The sequence below is a fragment of the Mustelus asterias genome, chromosome 9 (genome assembly GCF_964213995.1).
Source record: "Mustelus asterias chromosome 9, sMusAst1.hap1.1, whole genome shotgun sequence".
NCBI lineage: Eukaryota > Metazoa > Chordata > Chondrichthyes > Carcharhiniformes > Triakidae > Mustelus > Mustelus asterias.
Window position 1 is genome coordinate 53,330,271 of NC_135809.1, and position 6,698 is coordinate 53,336,968.

A 6,698-nucleotide genomic window follows, 5' to 3' on the forward strand; every position below is an offset into this window, starting at 1 on the left:
TGAACCTAAAGCCCTCAAACCTGGTTGATGATGTCACCAGTGCTCACATGACTCATCTCTTAAAGGGACACTGTACCAACATAACATACACCAATTATAATACATAACAAACGTCACTGACGGAACAAGCATTAAGGTGAATTACACAAAGGTGAATTCGTTTTTTTGCCTCTTGGATGAAGTTGTTTTTGAAAGAATTTTAGTTTGTGGCTTTTTATTTCATAATTTTGGCCAAATGGACACTGTAATGAATTGTTTCACTTGGATGGAAAAGTGGGGAATTGTGGAGCAATAGTTATTTTAAAGTTTATTTATTAGTCACAAGTAGGCTTACATTCACACTGAAATGAAGTTACTGTGAAAATCCTCCAGTCACCACACTCCGGCACCTATATACTCCGGTACACTGAGGGAAAATTTAGCATGGCCAATTCTCCAAACCTGCACATCTTTGGACTGTGGGAGGAAACCAGAGCACCCGGAGGAAACCCACACAAACATGGGAGAATATGCAAACTCCACACAGACAGTGACCCAAGCTGTGAATTGAACCCGGGTCCCTGGTGCTGTGAGGCAGCAGTGCTAACCACTGTGTCCATCGTGCTGTGATAGGATGACATCTTACAGGAACTGGAATGTCAGTAAGTGTTCACAGACAGTCTGTCCAGAGCTTCCTCCTCCCTACATCTATTTCCTCCTCCTCTTCTTGCCCCTCAAGGTGGCCTCTGTGTGCCTTGTAGCAAGGGCTGAACCGTCATAATAGCAACATTCTGAGCAGGCAGCAGACCACTGAAAATTTTGGAGGAACACTCAAGCAGATATTGTTGAGGTCTTCCCAGAGTGCTCCAGGTACCAGCACCATTGCAGTAGAACACTGATTGTCTGCTCCATGGCATTCCTGGTGGCAGCCTGGCTCACATTGTAGGCTCTTGTAAGCTTCCACAGACCGAGTTTCAGCAGCGTTATGAAGCCAAATTTTGCAGCCTGTCTTTTCTCTTTGATTCTGAGAGTTTCTGTATATCCCTGTTTTTATGGCAAATTTCCCTTCATTTAATTTCAAAAGGCTCCTTTGCTTCTTTATTTGGTTTTTAAGATTATGTTATAAACATTTGGTAATTTTCCCAATCTGTGTGGGGCACACCAATTAAATATGATTTTCAATGTCACTTGTGGTCCTCCACCTAAATAATGATGAGAGAGAGGAGTTAACTAGAAAAACATTCAAAGTTGTTTTTAACAAACCTAAAGCAGGAAGGATTCTTACAGACTAGTTTCACAATCAGAAAATGTTAGTCTGGTATGTTGTCGTAGATAGAGGATTCCTATTGAATAGAATAATTAACCAGCAGCTGAGTTGGGTTGATTTTTGGGGAGCAGAAACCTGGACCCCTGATGCCACAACATTGGTTCCACATTTTACCACTGCCAGGAATGGTGGCATTCCCATGATGACATGCAGGATTGCATTTAAGCTCATTGATAAAGTATTTAAAATTAATGTGCATTCACCTGACTGGGATTTGTTGCAGGGTCTGGCAATTTAAGAATGGCACAGATGAGTCACAGGACTTCAGATGCCTGACTGCTTAAAGCTGATGAGGCCTCATTGCTGCCTCTGGAAGTCAACCATATTAAGTTTACTGATTGATTTTTGGTTGCCTTGAAGGGGTTTTGTGGAGGCTCATGCCAGTCTATGGCGGAAGACCTCTAAAGGCTGCTTGAAGTGGTGTGCTCGCAGCTACATTGGGAGCTGATTAGGGTGATGGATTTTAATTACATTGGGATCTAATTGGGGTGATGGGCTCTCAGCAAGGGATGCAGACGGGCACTGGCATCTGTTGAGATGTGAGTAACAAGGGGATGGCCCCTGGAAGGTCAACTCCAAGGACAGTGCACAAGAAGAGCACAAATCAATTGTTCTGGGACTCATACACCCAGTGGACCCCTGTGGGGAAGAGAAACAGCATCACGGAGGAAGCAGGCAGCAGCAGCATCTCCATAGTAGCAGTATCAGGAACAGGTGCAGTGAATGTGTATGAAGGGGATTGACTGCAGCTTTTTGCACTGAGAAGGTAATAGACATGACTCAAATGTCCTAGTGAGTGTCAGTGAAAACTACAGTACTCAAGAAAGACCATTACCAACTGATGTGCCATGCTGCAGGGTGATTTGCAACCCATGGGCTTTGGTGAACACTGAATGCCCCAAGGCCTTGAACATCAATGTGTCACTCAACTTTTACATACACGGCTCTTTCCAGGGATCCATTGGGAACATGTGTCGGGGATTCCCAGGCAGCAACCCATGGCTGCGTCAAGGAAGTGACCACTGCCTTGTTAAAGAATGCTGGCGAGTATGTGCACTACTGACAGCATGGTGGCACAGTGGTTAGCACCGCTGCCTCACTGCACCAGGGACCCGGGTTCAATTCCCGGCTTGGGTCACTGCCTGTGTGGAGTTTTCGCATTCTCCCTGTGTCTGTGTGGGTTTCCCCTAGATGTTCCGGTTTCCTCCCACATTCCAAAGATGTGCAGGCTAGGTGGATTGGTTATGCTAAATTGTCCAATAGTGTCAGGGAGATTAGGAAGGTAAACATGTGGGATTTTGCTGGATTCTCCCAGGCGCAAGGTGTCATCAACTGCATACATGTGGCTATCAAGGTTCCCGCAATCAGCCAGTGGCCTCCATAAACAGGAATGGTTTCCATTTCACAAATGTCCAACAGGTTTGTGACCACCAAAATTGGATCCTGGTGGTGTGTGTGATGCGCGATATAACTCACGAGGCTAGAGATGCTCGAGGAAATAAAGGCTTTTATTGACTACTACAATAAAGCTACCATATATAATACCCGATCCCAGACTGAAGGGTCCCAGACAGAGCAGTGACCTTTATACCTCTCCCAGGAGGCGGAGCCCGACTGGGATGTACCATAATAACTATATTACAGGTAGAACAGCCCAACCCTAACCCCAACAGTAACATGTAGAACAGCCCAACCCTAACCCCAACAGTAACATATATATAGACTCATAGTACTGGCCAGACCCTGGCTCAGTACTACCTGGTGGGAACCAACGATGGTTCACCACAGTGTGCCAGGTTCCATGGCAACAGCTCAGGCCATAGGGCCACTGCCAAGACCCAGATCACACACATTAAATTCAGCACATAAAAATATTTTAAAAACATTTCTATCACGTTTTCATTTCTTCTCATGGGTTCATATCATATTGTTTTAACAAAATGATGGATATAATACTAAGCCATAGCCTCTCGGGAAATAGGACAGGCTTGAGAAGTTGAATAGCCTACTCCTAGTCCCTGTCATACGTTAACAACGTGAACCAATTCTTGGTCGCTGCAGCGTTAAGGTGCTTTCTGCTCTCTGTACCTCCTGGTTACAGAATGTCCACAATTGGATGCTGGGTGAAGATAGAATTAGGCTTGGCTGGGTACTGGAATCCTGTGGTATCCATGGAACCCCAGACTCCAGATACAGTCAGTGATTTGGGACAGGGGAAAGTTTGTGGGAGTGAGGAAATACCAGCCTAATCTAGTTACATTTAAAACTATCCAAACTAGTTTTTGAAGTCAGCAGGGTCCTGGAGTACAGTAGCCTGAATCATGGAATGCTACATGATTCAAGGAAAAAAGCAGGAGGTGTGGATATGCAGGGATGGGAGCAGGAGTGGGAAAGAAATGGAGAAGCAATTAACAAATAATGAGGGAGAAACATGCTTTCTTAAATTATAAAACTGCAAATATTTTGAGAAGGTATGCTGGGTTTATTTTTAACAGGTTTAGATGAAGGATTAGATATCGAGCAATAGAACGGATTAATGAATTGCTGCTGATGCCTTAGGCGGTTCTGAAATAAATGACTGCATATTTTTTATGATGGAAATGATAATGCAGGCACAAATTTATCATATAAATGATCCTCCTGTGAGAAGTGTGCTGAAAGCCTGTAATCTTTAAGATGCCAGTAGTATCCAATTCCAACATTTCAGATGACCTCAATTGCGTCCAATTGTTCATCAAACAAATTCCTGCAGCTAATGGTTGAACGTTGTTTTCTTTCCTGCTCTCTCGGAGGAGTTTACACTGTTTATGCAGAAGTACAGCTCCACTGGTTCAAGAGACTCTCTGTTACGAAAACTGTAGGCCAAAGCAGTGAAATAAAGAACTTGAATCTAAATAGCCCCTTTTCATGACCTCAGGACATCGCAAAACACCTTTATAGACAATGAATTACTTTTGAAGTATAGCCATTGCTATGATGTGGAAAACGCATTATCCAATTTACATGCAAAAACTCCAACAAACAAAACAAAGGGTGGGATTTTCGAGTTCCACCCATGACAGGCATCATGGTGGGTGGGATGTAAAAATCTGGAGTGCGGCCAAAAGTTAGTTTCTCACTGGTGTGAAATTAGGTTTAAATTTCCTGCTCCCTACTTTCATGGTGGGTAAGGTAGCTTGCCATGCAATGTCGAGAAGGTCATTTGCATGTATTTGAATATCATGAATATTCATTAAATACCCAGCTTGCTGATCATGCCCCACCCCTTCCATATCAAACAGGAAGAATTTTAAAAGGCTTATTATTTGGTAAGAGAATGCAGAGGTTTGAGATTCAGAGGGATCTGGGTGTCCTAAAGCATCAATCACAAAAAGTTAGTATACAGGTATAGCAAGTAATTAGGAAAACTAATGGAATGTTTAATGTGAGGGGAATTGACCATATCAGAAGTATTGTGTACAGTCTTAGTCTCCTTATTTAAGGAAAGATGTAAAAACTTTAGAGGCAATTCAGAGTAGGTTCAATAGACTAATATCAGGAATGGCAGGTTGTCTTATCAAGAAAGGTTAGAGAGATTAGCTTTGTATCCTCTAGAGTATGGAAGAGTAAGAGGTGATTTGATCAAAACCATTAAGATCCTGAGGGACAGGGTGGATGTGAAGAGGATGTTTCCTCTTGTCAGAGAATCCAGAACTAAGGGTCACTATTTAAAAATAAGGAGTCATTTATTTAAGACAGGGATGAGGAGAAAGTTTTCTCCCTCAGTTAGTCTTTGAAACTCTCTTCCACAAAAGGCAGTTAGTCTTTGAATATCTTTAAGTGGAGCTAGATACATTCTTGATTAACAAGTGGGTGAAAGGTTATACGGGGTAGACAGTACTGTGAGGGTTGAGGTTACAATCAGATCAGCCATAATCTAATTGAATGGTGTAGGAGGCTTGAGGGGCTGAATGGTCTACTCCTCCTCCTAAAGAGCAGGCCATTTTACCATCCCGCTCACCACAGGAATTGTAGCCGGCGAGAGGTGGACCATGAAAAGGTTCCTTGATCTCGAGCGGGACTTTCCAGTTTTGGGACGAACGTGGCCAGAAAATCCCGCCCTTGGAATAACATCAAGCTGGCCCTTAGGACCAAGCTGAAGGTTTATAAGACCATGTTCTCAGCACCCTGTTGTATCACTGTGAAACAAAGAGAACTTAGAGCAATTAAGAAAATAAACTCAACAATTTGCATCTTTGCTATGTGTGATGCATTATTGGTATATCTTTGCAGGGCAAAATCACAAAATCACAAATGCAGCAGTCCTTTCAAAGGCAGAGCCCCCAGGTTTGTTAGCGCTCATCAAACCGAGACAGCTTTGTTGACTTGGACACCTCGGCTGTATGTGCATACAAAAGATTTTCCATATGGTGAGGTAGCCAGAGCCAGACAACCAGCTGGGCACCCAAAACTCCAATTCTGTGATGCTTGCAAATGTGACATGAAGGCCCTAAACATCAATGATTGCACCTGGGAGTCACTAGCTGATGACAGAGAGAAATGTTGGCACCTCCTGTGAGCTGTCATGCACCACCACAGTAACAATGGCTACAGTGGCTTGGCAACAGATGCTAATGCCAATGCCAAAGCTCACAGTGACACGATGCAGCACTTGTGGCAGATCCTGCCTGTCAAGGTTTGGTCTCTTTAGCCATTAACAAAGGTATGCCATATAAGATATCCATCTGAAATGGATTTGTTTGTGACCTGTTCATCATCTTTCATAAATAGAAGGAAGCTGAAACAGAAGGTAAGGTATATAAAGTTGTGGTACTCATGAGCCATGATCATGTTCGACAAATTAACTTGCTTACTCTTGTTCCTGTGATCCTAATCGGGAGCTAAGGCTGGGACAAATGAAATGGGATCACATACATTAGTAAACTAGTAAGGTGCATAACTGAGGCATTTGGGATTCCAAAGCCCATTGGTGTGAAGCTTGAATAGTTTCTAACAATTATTGTGGCTTCAAAATGGCTTCCTAAAATCTGTTGTTTACAATCCCATCTGTTTTCATTTTTTGTGAGAGATTTTATTTAGTTTGGGTCCATTTCTGTGCTGGAAATGACTGTGAGTATGAATGCCAATTGTCAGCTCATTCCGTGTCACTGACATTTCACATTCTTCACACAAGGGAGTGAATGGTCATAAGGGCATTAATGTGCATTCATCGGGAAATAATCTTTAATCGATTACTAAGAATCATAATGTTGCGTTTCCATGATAAATAGTCCCCCATAGGCTCACAGAATGATACCAAAATGGGTCACCAGCAGAAAACAATGAAAGATGAACTGCATTTCTAATCAAATTACATCCTGTGTTGCCGAGCAAAGCAACAGAGGCAAATATA